Source organism: Prinia subflava, chromosome 5, assembly GCF_021018805.1.
Source record: "Prinia subflava isolate CZ2003 ecotype Zambia chromosome 5, Cam_Psub_1.2, whole genome shotgun sequence".
In the NCBI taxonomy this organism is placed as follows: Eukaryota; Metazoa; Chordata; class Aves; order Passeriformes; family Cisticolidae; genus Prinia; species Prinia subflava.
In genome coordinates this window covers 58,218,233-58,236,911 of record NC_086251.1, presented here as the reverse complement: position 1 = coordinate 58,236,911, position 18,679 = coordinate 58,218,233, and positions in this window count along the sequence as shown.

The following is an 18,679-nucleotide window of genomic DNA, read 5'->3' as shown; positions in this document are numbered from 1 at the left end:
TGGTCAAAACTTCAAGGCTGGGTGCCTAAAATTAGTCTCCTAAATCTATGCTTTGATAACTCTCCAAAACAGAACTGTGTTTTTTACTCTCAGAACTGAAATTCCAAGACATCAGGTGAAACATTTATAATACTGATGTTTTTGAAGTCAGAATGTAACTATGTTTGAAGGGGATTTGCAAGACCAGGAAAGATAATGGTTCAATTCTCACTAAAAGTCAGATTTGAAAGAAATATGTATAAATCTGTTTCAACATGTTCAAGCTGAAAATTTTGTCCAAAGATTTTAGCAGAATTGCTTCTAATTTCTGCTAACACTTTTATATCCTTTGTTTGGCTGTATTAAACCAACAGAAAATGTTAAAACTACTGAGTTTTAGATACAAGCCAAAAGTGATAAAATCTTCCTGATATTTTAGAATGAACTTGGTTAAAAGCAATAACAATATTTAATCTTTAAACAACATGGGTTTAGTGATCCTTTTTTATCTTTTATGCCAGGTTTTGTTTATCATGTCATTCTATTTATTTTTTACCCTGAATAATGTAGAGACCTCAAAGGCCATCGAGTACCACCCCCTTTCCATGGGCAGGGGCAGCTTCCAGCAGACCAGGTTGCTCAGAGCCTCATTCAGCCTGGCTTTGGGGATGCCTTGGGGCATCCACAGCTTCTCTGAGGCTGTGCCAGGGCCTCACACCCTCACAGGCAAGAACTTCTTCCTAAATCCTAATTCATGGCTGCCCCTCACCCTGATCCCCTCTCACCCACCACGCCCTGCTGCAGGAGGCACAGCTGGATTCAGAGACCCCCAAATCCCTCCCAGGGCAGGTGGGACCTCTCTGCAGCTCATCACTGCCACCCCACAGAGCCCAAAGGTGACTCCATGGCAGGCACTGGGGTGGATGGGTGGGGAAGCAGGGACAGACACACCAGCACTGAGGATCCTCTCTGGAGAGGCCGATGCAGAGCAGGAGCAGCAGTCCCTGCTGTAGTGTGGTGAGTGGATGAAGGTACCAAGGGTTGTGTTTATTTAAGGTCATGGGAGAAAAGGGTCTGCAAAAACTATTGGAAGTCAGTGAGGGGATGACTTTGTGAAGCACTTGGGGAGGGCTGTGAATGGTGGCAGGAGGGGAAAGTGCAGAGGAGTAGGTGCACAAGGCATGGAAAATGTGGGGGAGAGCTGGAATTATGCAGGGCACAGAGGCAAGGACAAGGAGCTCGAAAGAGATGCAGCAGAGAAAGGGGGAGTTAGTGAGTGGTTGTAAAAAGGCTGGGCTGATCCTGGCAAAGACAGGAAAGGATTTCAACAGCTCTGCTCTGTCTGGGCATCAGGGAGGATGGAGAAATAGAAGTTTTATTTAATAACTAATAATGAAATAATCAGTGTGGATTTTTATGAGTGCAGTTTGAAAGGCAGAATTTAGCCCCTTCCTTTGCTTTTTCCTCACACAGAGATTTTGATTCTTGTCATTTCTGGGAACAGCTCTGGCATTTTATAAAGCTTTGCTGACATTTGTAATGAATTTTTCTTCTCTTCCACATGCAGTGTAAATGTTTTCATTTCATCTTGCCTCAGAAATGCTCAGGACTCACTCCGAGCTCTCTTACTCCAGCTCTGTGTCACTGCAAATCCATCAGTTACACTGGGGTTGCCCCTGTTTTTCACAGATATAAATGAAAGAAGAGTCAAGCCTTGTATTTGGATCAGGAGGCCTGACTGCCTTTTAATAGAAGCATAATGAAACCATCAAGAGTTTTCATTCAATTAGACTCTTTCTCCCTCTGGCAAATGATTATAACACATTTATAGCGTAATGGGCAATTACTTTATACTCCCTGTCTGTTGACATCCTATTAAACCTACATTTTCTGTCCCTAACAAAGGGATCAGATATAATTGTTAGGAACTACAAGGAATACATAAGAACTACCAGAATACATTTAAGCACAATGAATATGGATCTGTTAGTGAGATGCATGATGTGCATTGGCAGATTCCTCCACTCCTTTCTGCTCTGGGGAAATCTCAATTACAATATTCTTCTATTCCTTCAAACATTAACTTCTCCCCTGGTGTCAAGAATAACCTTTGTGCTGAGTGGGTGTTGATTATACATCAAATCCTTGTGAATATGAGCCTGAGAGGTGTGATGAGGGCTGCAGAGGAAAGCTCTGCCTCTGGAAGCTTTGAAGAGAAGTATTGGTGGAGGCTTTTTTAAACCTGCAGCTGGGAGGCAGGGCAGGAACTGATGGAGTCATTTCTCTTGTGAAGCACAGTGGGTTGTAGCAATGCTGATGTTTTCTTTAGCTCAGTGACTTTTCTTATCCAGCCTCTGCTGGTCATGGAGCTTCCTGCAGTGCTCTGCCACCTTGGGATGTCCTGGCAGGCAAGAGGCAGATGAGTTCAGCTGAGTTTAGTGAGGACACAGAGAGCACAGAGTCAGCAATGCTTTTACAGGGGGATTTCAACAGGAGAATTCAGATTCTCACTCTGGATCCACTCTGCTTGCACACAAACTGCTGCTGCTCTGGGACTCCCCTGTCTCAGCAGCAGAGCTCTCACGGGCATGGCATCAATTCCCTGACCCTTCTCATGCTGCTGCAGGGCTCAGGGATGCTGTTAGGTGGGAGGCCAGGAAGCATCTCCAAGTTGCACTGCCCCTGATTGTGGTCAATCACTGTGGAATTACTCAGCCTGGAGATGCATTATACAAGTATTGGCTGTGGTAAGCTGTGTGAAATTGTGTGGGACAAGAACAGGTTTTTGCAGCCTTGGGATCTTCACTAAATGCTTCTCTCCCAGCCCTCATGGTGTTCCAGCTCCTTCCAGCTCCTGGCAGCAGCATGGCCATCTCCTCACTGACACTTTAAAAGGGTGACAAACTGCACACAAAGACCTTCTCCACCTGCCTGGCTCTTCTTCTCTGCTCTTGCATTATCCTCTGTGGTCACACCCCCATGAGTGGTACAGGAGAAGCAAATCCACCTCCTGACACGGTCACCTGGGAATTTGAGCACACGCCAGTCATTCCTACCTGGGTGTGCAGCAGGATCAGTTCACAGCTCAGGGATCATCTTGCAAAGAGCAGTTCTGAGGACCAGGGGTGGAGGAGTCACCCTGAAAGAGAAATTACTCAGATTCTCCATCCACAGGGTCAGGGGAGTGGGACAGAGCTTGGTCTGTGACAATTTCCATGGTAGCAGAGTCCATGCCAGGGCTATGTGAGATGTGAAGAAGGTGGTGAAACCAGCAAGTAAGACAAAACCACTTAACCTGCAGGTCTGAAAGATCATTTACAAGGCTCTGAGAAGACTTTTGTCCACAATTATTCACAGTTTTGGGGTTTGGGAATGCTTATCCCCAGCCTCTTTTGAAACACCCACATGTGGATGGATTTTCATGCGAGTTGAGTTGTTGCCTCTGCTGATCTCCAGAAAGCTCTCGAGCAGTGGGTGATTTATCACAAAGCCAGGGTTAAACTGATGACAGGCTTGGGGCAAAGAAGGAATCTGTGCATAAATCAGGCAGACATGTACTGTTGGTTTAGGGCTAAAACTTCTACCCACAGAGTGGGGTAAAATATCCTCCTCAATGTCACCCAAGTCCTCACTGACACACAATAAAGGTGTTAAACTCGCTGAAGGTGCAAGTTTAACACACCAGGGGTGTTAATGTCACTGTCAATGTCAGAAAGGCAGGCAGGGACACGTCACTGGCATGTGGGGACTGTCACATGTGCTGTGACTGTCACCACACTGTGATCCCAGTGGTGGACTTTGCTGACGTGGGGATCCCTGTCCATGCCTTTTTCCCCATGTTTCTGTGCACTTCTCTACAGAATAAGAGTGCCAACATCTGTGCTTCTGCCTGCTGTTGGCTCTTGTCTCTTCTTCCCGAAGGTTTAAGCATTACCTTTTTTCATGTTCTACCTAAATCATCCATTCTGCAGCCATCTGTCACAGATTTCATTTCTAAGTCAATTACCTGGCTTTTCTGTAATCAAATACCTGTGTACCTTCTGTTTTCAGAGTAAATATGAATTTCATTATGTTTTAATATTGTTTAATGGTACCAGGCAGACGATGTTCGGGGGCAGCCTGAATTTTGATTCAAAATGTCAGTTCTTTTTCTGAATAGCTCCATCAGCTGGAGATTTTCCCCATCAGCTCTTTCATAAAGCAAAAGGAGACAAATGGGCAGATAAGCTAACTAGGGAAGAAAGAGATATTGCTTCCCTTGACCTAGAATCCTGACAGGACCTTTTGTCAATGCATTGTATTATGTAGTGGTTTTCACTATTATGCATATATTTAGCAACAGCCACTCACCAACCTGCAAAGGGAATAGGGTGATGAAAGATGGAATTCAAGAGAGGAAAGAAACACCAGGGATGTTTTGTCTCTGCATTTATATTTCAAAGATTGCACTGGAATACACACAAGAATTTCTCTCCATTGTAATGTGGGACTTCACAGCTTTTAATACCTTTGACATCTCTCCATTAATATACTTCCTCTGGCATTTCTGAACAAAAACCCTCTTCAAACTGCTGTCAAGACCAATCCCAAAGCAGCTCTAATTAAAAGCAAAAGATACACCACAACGCAATGAGGAATGCAGGGAGCCACTGGAGAACATACACCTAAACAGTGTCATCCTCCAGCTGGAGAAAGATCAAGGAAGACTTTTCCCAGAAGCTGGATTTTATCGTCTTTTAGGCAGGTTATTCTTGCTGGGCTCCTACTTTGGAGTAGTATGGCTTACAAAGAACTTTCTGACATCTCCAGAGCTTGGTACCTTGGTACATCTAATTTAAAGACACCTATAACCTTATAGCAAAAGCACCTGTAACTTTCCATGTGCTGTCCTTTTGTTTCAGCTCCCATCTGGCCAAAGGCAGATCATTCTGAATATCAAAGTTTTGGTATCAGAGAATTTTTCACTGGATCAATCTGAACCTTCAGGGAGCGTTTGGTCTTCAGTCATCATCCTCCATCACCAGTCCTGACCTGGCAGAGCCCTTCTGCAATTGCAGCATGAATTCCTGTGCAAGAGGATTGGAAATACATTTTCTGGACACAGAGGAGCTGGTACTCCTGTGGCCCAAGACCAAACACAGGAGTTAGCCCTCAACTAGACAGACTCAGAGAGGAGCTGAAGCAGAGCCACAAGCAAAGTTGGCATTCATGGTGTCTCCTCATTGCATTCAGCACTGCACACGTCACAGCAGATGGAAATTCCTGTGAAAGCATCAATAAATGGAATAAATCAAGGCCTTACCAGGTGCCTACTACAGACCCTCTCCATGTTCTTGTATTGTCCAAACCCTGAGTAGTGAGGAAAAGCCTCCCGGTGAGCCTCACACACCTCCCAAGTTCTACAGCTCCAACTGACATTGCTTCTTCAAGGACATTTTTATATTAAAAAGAAAGCCCAACTCATTTACAAGGTGTTCAGTCTCCTTTAAAGACTTTTAGAAGCAAGACGTGTGGCTCAAGTTAATTCTGTCCTTGGCTCTGCACTAATCCCAGAGATGAGACCATTGCCTTGGTTATCTACCAGTCATTGCAAGCTCTGTTTCACAGTGGACACTGAGGGGACTGAGAAGTCCAGAACACTTGGTAGATGGAACATTCAGAGCCCAACCTTTCCAGAGGGAAAAAAAAAATCCAAATATATTTTTTCTTTGTCAAAGTGATTATTGATTGGCTTAAGGCAAAGCTGGGGCCTAACCATATGGGGATGTCTGTTATACGATTGGATTAGTGTTTGGACCTAACCCCGCTCCAGCTCTATCTCCAGGATCAATAGAAGATGCTAAAGAATGATTAGCCCTGCAGCTGCGTTGTGTGTTGTGATTCTTCAGTCAGAGAGGGGGAAAAAAGATAAATTGATCAGGAGACTTTGAAAAATTAACATAATGTCTATAAAATACCATTTTATTACTTTGTATACTGGGAATATTTAGCAGTAATCAGCTGCACAGAAATATCAACCATAGGTTCTTATTTAGTTCAGCTTGCTGTTCCAGCTTAGCAAATGCAAAATCTTAAATGTTTTGGCTGTAACTTTGTTTGTAAAAATTATCAGAGAATTGTATCAGAATATTTTCTTTCTTAAAGGATGAAGATGCACTGATTTCACTCAAAAACATAAATTCATGAGAACATGATAAAACTTTCTCTATTTTTTTTTTAATTTGCTACCTTCCCTTTATTCTGCTTTTAGACTATAACACAGGGCTTTTCTTCTTTGAGATGAATGTGGAAAAATAGGCTTTAGTACAAAAGGACCCCCTACCTTCTAATACTAGAGATGGCTTGGGTTACTAATCCCTATTTCGAGGAGCAGATGCTGATTGTCCTATTAATCAAAGCAAATCATTAGGCATTAATTACACTTAGTAACAGAATAATTGCTTGGTTTACCTAAACTGTGGTAGGAATGGTTTTTTTTTCTTTCTGAGCAGGATAAGCTTATTTAAATGATGTCACAAGCACACACACAAAGCACAATGAAAGTAGAGCAGAATCTGGTTTGTTTTGCACATGCATGAGGTGAGCTGGTCTTGGAAACATCACCTGTGGGGCTAAGAAAAGAACAGTTCAGAGATGTTCTGGCACAAGGGATGATTGATCTATGAAAGGAAATAGTAAATAAATCCTGTATCTCGATTGGTGAAAATGCTGGGAATTGGGGGTTTTTCTGCCTCCCCAGCTGAGGTTTGGATGCTGGATGATCCAGTCTCTGCATTACAGCATGGGAAGGTGAGTGCCTCAAATACACCCTCAGCATTAGCAAAATATCTGATCAAATAAAGGAAATAAAGCCACAGGAGTATGGGCTAACAGTGATTATCACCTTTAGTGTGTTCTGCTGATCAGAGTTTATTTGCTGGGGAGAGAGGAGCCCCTTTCTGTCAGTCTGGTGCTGTAATAAAAAGCTGACGTGACCAGACTCATCCCACAGCAGCTCCAAGTGCTCAGAGAGGGAAGGGCTCCAGCACGAGGGCACACCTTGAATTAAACACCAAGTGAACAGTGCTGTCTTTTCCTGCCAACAGCTTTAGGAAAACCATGGCTTCCCTGGAAAGAAGGACGGTGCTCCTGGTGAATAAAAATAAAACCCAAAGTATTTTTCTCAATGAAAGCTTAGAATTGCTTGCACCAGGTTTTCACCTGAAACTCCTGGAGCTAAAAACTCAACACAGCTTCACAGTATTTATTCCCAATAAGTGTTCTGTGATGGTGGCATTTCAGTGGCATATGGGTCTATTTTCAGTGGGAATCCTGGGATGAATAAGGTTTGTTCATCATTAAGATCATAATTCAGCTTTATCAGAATCATGGCTTCATGCTCAGAGGATAAGCTTTTATGTAAGAGACACTCAGGTTGCTTCCAAGAAAATATTAATTGCACCCTGTTCAATATGCAACTCAAACAACAAAAATATGCACCATCAACCCTGAAATTAAATCAAATTAACCATCTCAGCTTTTTCTCCTACTTGCTCAGTCTAATAGAAATATTGGAATAGACTGCCCAGGGAAATGGTGGAATCACCATACCTGGAAGTGTTAAGAAAAAGTGTGGACCTTGTAGCACATAAAAATAACAATGATGGTGACAAACCCATTATTAACATGTTAATTTTTGTGCCCTTTGAAAACAAGAGATACTGGGTGACTATCCAGAGACAGGCCCAGCTCTCCAGAGGTTACATAAAACAAATAAATTTAGAGGTTTGCCATTGACATAAATAAAATAAGACTGGCCCCAGAAGTGGTGACGTGGTGTTTATAGCTGCTCTAATAAGAAGTGTATTTAATGGCACTAGCACAGCAGGATGTCAATGCCCATCACTTGAAGTGCTCCAAGCCAAGCTGGATGGGCTTTCAACAACCTGGTCCAGTGAAAGGTGTCCCTGCCTATGGCAGGGGTGGTAGAATCCTCTTGAGGTCATCTTTATGGTCCCTTCCAACCCGTGCAATTCTGAGGTCCTGTTAGTGGCTTAAATCCATCCGCAGTTGATTTGGACTGTGCCCTGATTCCACAGCTCTCTGTACCCCTTTGGGGAGCAGGAGGCTGGCAGCTGCACTGGGTGTGGAGCAGGGATTGTGCTGCTTCCACGGGCACACACCTCTGCTTGCACTGACTCAGTTTGTGAGAACAAAGTTCTCATGATCACAAAGACACAAACAGCCTCATCTGCCAGAGATGGGAGCGAGTGAGTGGTGCTTGTACCAGGCTGTAAGTACCAGCAAGAGGAACAAAGCTGGAAATCATCATGTGCTTTGTCCTTGCTCTGCTTTCCCTGCATCTGGAGTGTAACCAGGCTCACTCAAGTGTTGACTTCTTGTTAAACAAACTCTTCATACAAAACAAATTTATCATATGATAAATACTGCCACTTATGGACAACAGTCTCAGCAAAATCATTTGTTGAAGTTCAGCAGGGACCTCTGGCTGCCACAAGGACATGGAGAAAGAAGTGAGCTGCGAGTGCAGTGGTTTGGCTCCATCCATTACAGGAATCCCACCCCAGTGACAGGGACATCCTCCATTTGCAATGCTCATGGGGTCCTTGCATTCCCAAGAGCATATCCAAGAAGGTGGCCAGGCACAGGTCCTGTTCTGCAGCACGGAAGCAGCTCAGCTGCAGCCCTTCCCTCCCGTGGAGCCGGCAGGGCTGGAGCAGTGCCTGCATTAAGTGCAGCCCACTTCACACACGCGGAGCGGCCGCTCCGGCCTGCTCAGGTCAGCACCGCAGAACAATGGGGCACGTTGTCAGCAGGCACCAATGAAAAGATATTTATGCCTTGGCCAGGCCAGGCCAGTGAGGCAGTGCTGAGTGCCAGGGCTGGCACTTTGCACTGCGGGGCACTTACGTAAGTGGGAGCACTCAGACACTCGGGCTCTTCTGCACCGGGGTTTCCACGTTTCTCTGCTCTATCTCAGCCATGGTTTTACTTGCTGTGTCTTTACTCCAGCGTCTCCTCAGATCACTGCCCATCTAAGTTGATGTAATCAGCCATTGAGGTCCTCACAATAAGCTGCAAAAGCGGTAGAAAGGCAGAGTCCCTGCCTAGCAGGATTTGGCCATGTCCTCAGAGTGGTGCCCAGCACACAGCAGGGAGGAGACACTGAGGAGATAAAGCATTTGGGTCAAAGAACAGTGACTCAGCTGGAATTAACAGGACCCATTTGGGGATCTGTTTTCCCACCCAGTGTTCCTTCTTCACGCTTCATGATCCCGTTCTTTTCCTCATATCCTGCTTTCTTGCTTATTTTGTGTTTTCCTGCTTGTCCTCCCCTGTTTGAACCTCTGTCTCAATGCCCCTGCCTTCACTTCGTGTCTGTCATTCTGCTCCAGATCTTACCACACATGCAGGAACCAAGGTTCCCTCTGGCCAAGTGATGCTCCCAGCATCTTGAGAGCTCACCAGCAGTGAGACTGGAGGTGGCACCAGTAAGTTTAGTGACACACATCCACTTCCCCAAAATTTGTTTTTCCTCCCAGAGAATGGAAAAAAAAAAAATAAACTGGAGCCTAAAGCAGTGGCCCAAGGCTGCCTTCCTGCAGGCCCACTCTGGCTTCAGTCCCGTTGTTTTGGGAGAGCAGGTGACAGCAGCATATGACCCCGTGTTTTTCACAGTATCCTGTGCACATCTGTGACACTGAGTATAATGTAATACAAACAGAATTACCAGGGATTAAGGTTTTGTTTCTGCTCCTACTAATAAACGCCAAAATCCCGATTGACTTTGCTGAAATAAAGTCAGGCCTGAAGTGACCCAGCAGTGACATTTGTGGGGATCTTCCCGAACGCCGAGGCACCTTTGGTACGATGCGCTCGCCATATGGGCGCCCTCCTTTCTGCCTCCCCCAGCAGCTGCCAGAAGCTGCAGCGCTGACTGCAGAAATGACAATAAAAATGGCCCCAACAGAGCCAAGATTCATGATGGGAAAAACAAGGCTGGTGTCCCAGCTCCCTGACCTGGCATCCTGGGGCTGCCTGGAGTCCTTCATGCTGATGCTGCACTGCACTGGGGTTGTTGCAGCAGCCCCTGATAAAAGGAAACATGCCAAAGGCTGGGGACATGTAACTGTGCCACAGCTCCACCTTCCCCTGCTTGAATCCACCTCTGAAAGCCCTGAAACCTGCAGACATTGATCAGTCCTGCCCAAAGTCTTACTACAATCTTGGGGTAAGCGGGAGGAAATGTGTTACAGCTCAGGCACTAATTGTCACTCTGTCTATTTTTCTCCCTTCAACTTTTTCTTTCTTGCCATTTGCCTCTCTTTCCCTCATCAGATTTGTTCTTTCATCATCTTCCTAGACTGACAAGGACTTGAAAGGACACTCAACACTTTGAAAGCTGCTGTTTTTCAGATTTTATAAATTTCTCCCAGCTTAAGTTCCTGATGACAACTCTGCTCAGAGCACGGCTCGTCAGGAACATTGATCTAGTGGAAACAGCCTGGTTTGAATTTGGTGCAAAGCTATCCTAACAAAATCTAACCAACAAGAGGAATTCCAGTTTATTTCCAACTAGCACTATTTCCAAAGGCTTAAAATTTAGTTTCCCTTCTGCAAATTCTATGAAATTACTGGGAAAGGTTTATTCTTTACTATTTTAGTTGATACTTAATTTTTAATGGATTCTGCATAAGTCAGACTGACTGGTACTGCAAGGCACTGATCACATTTGATTTCCAGTCAAGTTGCTCAGAACTTTTGGGAAGCACTCAGCATTTTATCATCCAGCCCTTCATTTTCTGCCAATCTTTTTAAACTGTGAAATGTTTAGGGCCTGGACTCTTTCATTGTGTGTCTCACAATGAGGCCTTAAACAAAGCTGTGCCCTGTGGGCACTCAAATATTAATGATAATTGCTGCATGGTTCTCCCAGCTATAACTACACAGTAATTCAGACACATCCTTGCTTTCACTGATGGGGAATAGGAAGGATTGCTCATGAAACAATCTGTCAAATGATATGTCAAAATGTCAAATGACAGTGACGTTTTCCCAACTAGGAATAAATTTACACAAAATTTACCCAGTTCTCACCAACAGTGATTAAAAATTCAGCTGATTATTTTATTTAGGAGCAGCTGATTGCATAAAACAAAGGTTTATTTTGTTTTTTAGTTTTAGTTTATTTACTACATGATTCCTGAAATCTCATTTATCAACATGATTCAGCAGGCACTATTGTTTTCCCTTGCCCAGACCTAGTCACACTGATTATGCTTTATAGCTCCACAGGTCTACATTCCAAATAAAGCACAAGGCATCTGTGTTCCTTGATACTTATTTAACATTTTGTCATGTGAGTGAACAGCTAATTTTACTGCAATATTTAAAATTTTCTATTCTCTCTCCCATTTTTTTTTCAGTATAGAATCATAGAATAATGGAATGGTTTGGCTTGGAAGGAATTTTAATTCCATCTAGTTCCAACTCCCTGCCATGGGCAGGGGCAGCTTCCTCTAGACCAGGTAAGTCCCATCCAGCCTGGCCTCAAACAGCTCCAGGGGTGATGAGGCCACAGATGCTTCAGGCAAACCTGTTGCAGTGCCTCACTAGCCTTAGGGCAAAGAATTCCTTCCTAAAATCTAATCTAAATCTACCCTCCTTCAGCTGCTCCTCCTTGTCCCATCGCTGCGTGCCCTTGCAGTGTGCTGGTACATTGATTAAACTGTATTTGTATTCCAACCCTCATGACAGAACTGCCTGGAGAAGGACCAGTGCTTCAGCTGGGGATATTTCATGTATGGTTAAAAGTTACCTGTGTGGGTCATTAGGTTTTAAAGCTACATTGGTGACAGAGTCACTGTGCTGTGACATGTGGCAAAACCAGATAATAGAAGCCCACACCTGTTTTAGTAATAGCTTGCACTCAGAACTTGTAGAGATCTAAGTATTTCCATAATACTACAAGCCTTCAAGAGATATGCTCAGAGTAGGACTTTTATCTTCTCTGCCTAAAAAACTAAAAGAATAAAAACTAAAAAAACTAAAAACCACCCATCAAACCCAAACAATATCTTACCTGAAGTTGTTCTGCACAACTTAACTACTACCAAAAATTTTACCAAGTCTGGATATAAGTAGATGGCAAATAATCCCACGGAATTAGCCTTATAAAAGTGGAGAGATGCATTTGCTGCTGCTAACTTCATTTTGTAATTTACAAAGACAATATGTAAGCACTGACCGTCAGCTGTCAGCCTTGATCTGGTGAGGATAACAGATAACTTCACTATTTCTGAAGCTCTGGAAGAAATCACTAACCCAGCAGCACTCCCTTGTCAAAAGCATCACTGTAACTGACAGAGGAATTCACAAAAGACAGAGAACAGAAATTTGAATCATTATTTTACTCCATGCCAATACTTGCAAATGATAAAAGCACTCTGCCCAGCCTTTGACAATCTACTTTATTCCAGTAATGTCAGCTCAGATAAAGCTCAACAGAGGAATCTGAAACATATACAGCATCCACTGGAGCATCCTTTTCTTTTTTTTTTCCCTTTTTGTGTTGTAAAGTGTTCTCTGATAAAATATTGACACTGCAATATGTGAGCTAGCTGTGATAAACATGCAGGGCAGTGTGTGTTCCTACACTGCTGAAAATAAGGCATTCACACACCAAAAAGAGACTCGTGCCTCTGCTCCCAGAGCCTCTGCTTCTGCTCTGGATCACAGAATCCCCCAAGGTAACGCCAGGGAAATTCTAGAACAATCTGACCCCAAACTCTGTTCTTTGTTATGTTAATGAGGGTTGTGGATGCTGAATGACTTTGATAATGTGGCAAAACTCACCTAAGGACCAGATATAATTCCAATGCAACACAAGACAAATAATCCAAGTATCATACTGATAAGCAACAAGACTATCTCAGTACTATTTAAAAGAAAGATCTGGAGATTTAATATCTTCTGTCCATCCAAGTATTGGCTCTTTTAACAATTCTTAAACAACTTGTCACTACAATTGGTAATCTTGCCATAACTCTGTCTACCAGTGATAGAGCAGGAAAATCTATCCAAATATTGATCTCCCAGTTCATGTGATCAGAATGTTTCTCCCGTGCTAGAAATTTATTAAAGATCTATTTTCTGGAAAGCTGGGAAGAGCACAATCCAAGATGAAGTGGAGGTTTACATGAAGTCATGACCTACTTCACAGACCCAGCTTAAGTGCTGTGGCTGGACAACCAGCCTGGGTTCAAAAGCACCCCTGAAGTTCAGAGGTGATTTCCATGTAATTTGTGATTTATATATATATATATATATATGTATATATATATATATATATATTTATCAGAACTCTGTTGCTCTTTAGCATCTCATGATGAGTCACAAGTGTTAGGTCAAGATCAAAAATTATAAAAGTCCAAGAAGCCATGGCTCTGCATTAGTCTCCTTCAACAAAACAGCAGCAGTGGCAACACGGGGTCTGCACTGAGCAGAGGTGGTCAGGCCTTGGTTTAACATCTCCTCACCAAAGATCACTGGTAACAACTTGCATGTTTGTCAAGAGCCTTTTCCAACTGTGAGGGAGAAAAATAAATAAACAACTGCCTATGATAGCTCCTTCAATGGATGTAGAATGAAATACACGAGTGGTGGTGTTCATTTCCAAGGGAAAAATCACCTTGAAGAATGTGTTGTGCCCTGGGGTTTTTCAAGCTGATGTGGCATGACTTGAAATTGTATTGTACAGCCTGGGTTTTGCCTGGAGTGCTTCAGAGGCTTGGCATCTCCCTGGAAGGCAATGGAAACTTTCAGGGGTTTTATAATTGTTAAGAAACATTTTAAACTTCCGGACAGGAGCCCTTTGCAGCTGTGGCAGTGAGCGACATCACCAATCACAGCATCAGGAACTTTGTGGAAACAGTTAAAACTTGTCACACATGTGCCTCAAGGTAAAGAAAAGAGCAGCAAGAGACCACGCTTAGCTCAAGGCAGTCCTGCTCTGGCAGAAGGGAGCAGATGAGAATTGCAAGCTCAGATCTGAGTTTCAGTATGGACTGTCAGCTTCCAAGCTTCCCACCAGCCAGAACAGCTGGTTCCCCACTGGCAAGAACTTTTTGTAACTTGATCCTCTACTTCTTTCCCTTCCCCAAGCCAAGCCTCAAAAGACTGTGGATCAGGTCCTGTGCTGTATGAAATAATTTTCTGGATGCTTTGTGGACTGTGATATAATTCAGAAAATTAAGTTCATGTTATTAAAACTCTTGACACCACCTCTCCTATGGAGTCATAACAGTCAAAGTATTTTCCTTTTGTGTATGTCTAAACATTCTATTAGCGTGGCAATGTCTATCTTTTGATATTTCTTTCAGCCTCATTTAATTTGAATGAAACCAAATAGAAGCTACCTATTATTGCTGAATTCAAGTGATTCCTGAGATGAAAAAATCTGGGATGTAGCCAAGTGGGGAGAAAGATTTACCTTTCCAAAGGTAACGTGTTGCAAGTGCTAAAAAGAGCATCATCTTCACATCAAATCAAGCAAGGTACAGGATTCAAGAAACAACGTGCCAAGAGGCAATTTCTCAGCAAGATGTTAGCATCAGAACACAAAGTGAAGTGTCTGGAAGCAGAACTGCTGAGCTGCAAACAACCTGGGTGTGAGTCAGAGAATATTAGGACAGTGCCTGTCCACCAGGAATACAGACTTGATTGCATGTGACTTGTGTCAACTCTGGAGACATCAAGAGCAGAACATAAAAGCAAGGCAACAGAGATATTTCTAAATGAGCCATTCAGCCTCCAAGGCAATGAATCTGGCAACAACTCAAGTTTCAGGAGGAAAAGAAGCCAGCATTCCAGGTTTGTGTTCCACGGTTATATCCTTCATTCATTTTTCCCAGGCAAAAGGTCACCCAAACATCATGTTTTAAATCATTAAAAGACACAATCAATCTCCTTTCAAACTAGCCCATAACTTTGAAACCAGAATCCAATTGCCTGTTCAGGCTCATTAGTGTCTTTGGATCCTAATGACCCACTCAGTTGCAGTAAATGAAAAACTAATCCTTGTTTTATGCCATTGGCCCAAAAGGATTAGCCAACTCTTGCTACTCCTGCAATCAGCCTTGCACTGGGGGGATTACGACCATCTAATACTGTAAGTCTACACATTCCAATCTGTTACAATATGTAGCACTTAAAGCTTATTTCCTTGAAATGCTTAAACGTATTAATGCTGTAGTGTAAGGTTGTTTTCTGAGGATGCAGTGATTCACTTGCATTCACCCACATACATGCAGAGATGCCCTGTTACTCCCAACAAAGTTTTAATTATGTTCATGGTCTTGAAATGAAAAATTAAAACTGTTTGTTTTCTTTGCATAGAGCCCAGACTGAGGGTGAAATGATGTACAGAATTTCTATGGGGTTCAGTGCTGTAATTTAAGAGGTAGCTTGAAATAAAGCCACTTCTCATACACAACGTTCTCTGATCTGCTCTGTGGGTTGCAGCTCCAGGTTTGTACCACTTGTACCACTGCAGTTTTTCCAACTCAGAATCCTGGTTGCTCTTGTCATATTACACATAAAATCAGTGAGGAATCAGATGAGCCTACAATGTCATGATAAAAACTTTTTGTTTTCCTCAAAGTATTCACATGTTGACATTGACAATTCAGTGTGGTAAAGAGACACTTTTAACACTCTCAGTTGCCCTATTCATACAGTTTTTATATAGAATAGAAATAACTCTTGTGGGTTTTTCACTTTAAATTTTGTACATAGCAGCACAACAAAATTTGTCCTGCAGAGTGTTATGCTGGGCATAGGCACTTTAGATCAATATTCATGGGCTGAAGTTACAGAAAATCCATGGATTGCTCTGAATGTGAAACTTGATTTTTGAGTGGGAACAGTTCACTGAATGTCTTATTTCCTATTAAAATTGGGGTCTGAAGGCATGAAACAGTAGTACATGAAAATAAATCTTATATTCCACAACCCCTAGAAGTGATTATATTAGTCTTTACCTCATAGTTTCTAAATTATTTTTTTAGTGTCAAACATACAGCAGTTGCTTACTTGTCAGCAAATATCCCTAACTGTTTATAAACATGCTTTATATTTATGTATCAGAAAAAATATCAGTAAAATAGTAGATGGTGCTCCAGTCATGATGTTTACTTTAGAAATTAAAACATTTTTTTTACTGCAAGACCACTTTGCAGAACAAGGCAGATGTGCAGAAATGCTCTCCATGTTATTTCTGATCAGAAAAATGGCATTTCCATATAGTTGTTATTTCTGTGGGAGAAAGAAAACCGAGGGAGCAGCGTCTTCCTCACCATAGCAGCAGATAAAAGTAAATTTCATTAGTAAACTTCTTCAAAGTTTTTTAATCAACAAATTCAAAAATCTATTTATTCAGGTATCATTATATTTCCTATGAGGTTGGGGACACAACATATTTGTTATTAATATTTATTTGACCTAATGGAGTGTGGCATATTAGCTTTTACAAGCAATATTTCAAGTGAAGGGGTTATCTGTCAAAAACTTCACTAAAAACCTAAGTGAAACAATGAAGATATCAGGGCTCTAAATAAACCTTTACCTTCTGGTTAGGATACTCTTATTATCAAATGCCTGCCCTGCTTATTTAAGAGGGGGTTTTGGTACCTTTGGCTTGGTTGTGAGCCTGAACTCTGTTTTACTGCGTGCAGTCCAAGGAGAGAACAAGAAGACTCCCCACATCCAAGGCCTGGCAGCACAAGTGCTCAGTGTCACCATCCTGCCACTCTGGTGACAGCTGCACAGCTCTGAAGGGATGGCAGCTCCAGCTGCTGCTGTTCCTGGAGCTTCCTGGGAAGAGAATCTCTCTCTGCTCAGCTTTCAGGCTGTGGGTGCAGCATGTGAGTGTGTAAAGGGCAAACCACAGTGGCACTGGGCAGTGGGAGAGGCACCAGTGCCAGCAATCCATCAGCACTGCTATTGGTTTTAGGCATAACAGGGACCATTCCTAGGTGGAATCTGACAGGTACCAATGAAAAAATCCAAGTGTGTGTTTATAAGCAGTTCATGGTCTTAGACCTCAGAAAATTATCCCAAATGCGGAGAAGTTGCCTCTACTGAAGCAGCTTTCTCTGCTTTGTTATGAATCAGTCCATCCAATTTGTGTCAGTAAGCATCCAGCAAGGCCTGGGACTGTGATTTCCCCCACTTCAACCTCAGCCTTGACCTCTACACTGTGACATCTTAGGTATGGATAACAGAATTCATCAGGAAAGGTCTTCAGTTATGGAATAACTGGGCAAACAAAATGAAACTTTTGGCTTGCTAAATGATCTCAGAATATCTGTCAGCAGTGTACCATAAATACTGCACCAAGTAAAAGGGAGAGACTCAAACTTCCCTCTGCCTTAGGTTTTTCAGAGTGACAGGTACACAGTAGATTAAAAATGCTGTATCTCACTTTTCAGTAGTTGGACCCCAGCAGGAATTCACTAAAACTTCCTGATTCACTTCCAGTTTAAAAAAATTCCTATTTTCACAAATATCTAGGCATAAAAATAGTCCTGATGCATTCAAGAATTTGGCAGAAAAGAAACAGTGTCATAGATAATCAAGCTTTTTGGTCATTAAGGGTTTTTCAGGGCAGCAGAGGGGAGGGGACTCTACTCCCCTTGGGACTTACCTGACTTTTTTTGGCAGACTGTGCAGACTCTATAGGTAGGATGCTTTTTGACCACTTTGTCCTCTCACTCTGTGTGCCCTTCGGACTTGTTTGTGCACTTGCAATCTCTTCTCTGAAGTCTGCTGAACGATGTGGACCTCTCTTTATTTTGCCTGCTGTCAGGCAGGGAGTTTTCTCATAGTAAGTGACTGGGAAACCCAATTCCCTTATAAATATGTGAGGAGTTTCGAAAATTAGTAATAGTTTGATATGTAAAAGAAAAAAAAATAACTTCAGAGTGACCTGGTATTTCCTTCAAAGGCCATAAATATGAAAGATGTGGTTCTAGAGATGTCTCTGAGGGATTCCCAGGGCACAGTGCTCTGGTGGCTCAGACCAGTCAGCATTCCTGGCTGAGCAATCCTGATGTTGTCCTAACAGTCATTCTTTCCATAAGGAAAGGCCTTTGTGGAGAACTGAGGGATGTACTTGAACTGACCAGAGCTGGACTTTGCAAACTGTCTGTCTTCTTTGAAAGACATTAGATAAAGAGGAGGAAAAAAGGGAAGGGAAGGGAAGGGAAGGGAAGGGAAGGGAAGGGAAGGGAAGGGAAGGGAAGGGAAGGGAAGGGAAGGGAAGGGAAGGGAAGGGAAGGGAAGGGAAGGGAAGGGAAGGGAAGGGAAGGGAAGGGAAGGGAAGGGAAGGGAAGGGAAGGGAAGGGAAGGGAAGGGAAGGGAAGGGAAGGGAAGGGAAGGGAAGGGAAGGGAAGGGAAGGGAAGGGAAGGGAAGGGAAGGGAAGGGAAGGGAAGGGAAGGGAAGGGAAGGGAAGGGAAGGGAAGGGAAGGGAAGGGAAGGGAAGGGAAGGGAAGGGAAGGGAAGGGAAGGGAAGGGAAGGGAAGGGAAGGGAAGGGAAGGGAAGGGAAGGGAAGGGAAGGGAAGGGAAGGGAAGGGAAGGGAAGGGAAGGGAAGGGAAGGGAAGGGAAGGGAAGGGAAGGGGAGATATGTTAAGTATTACAA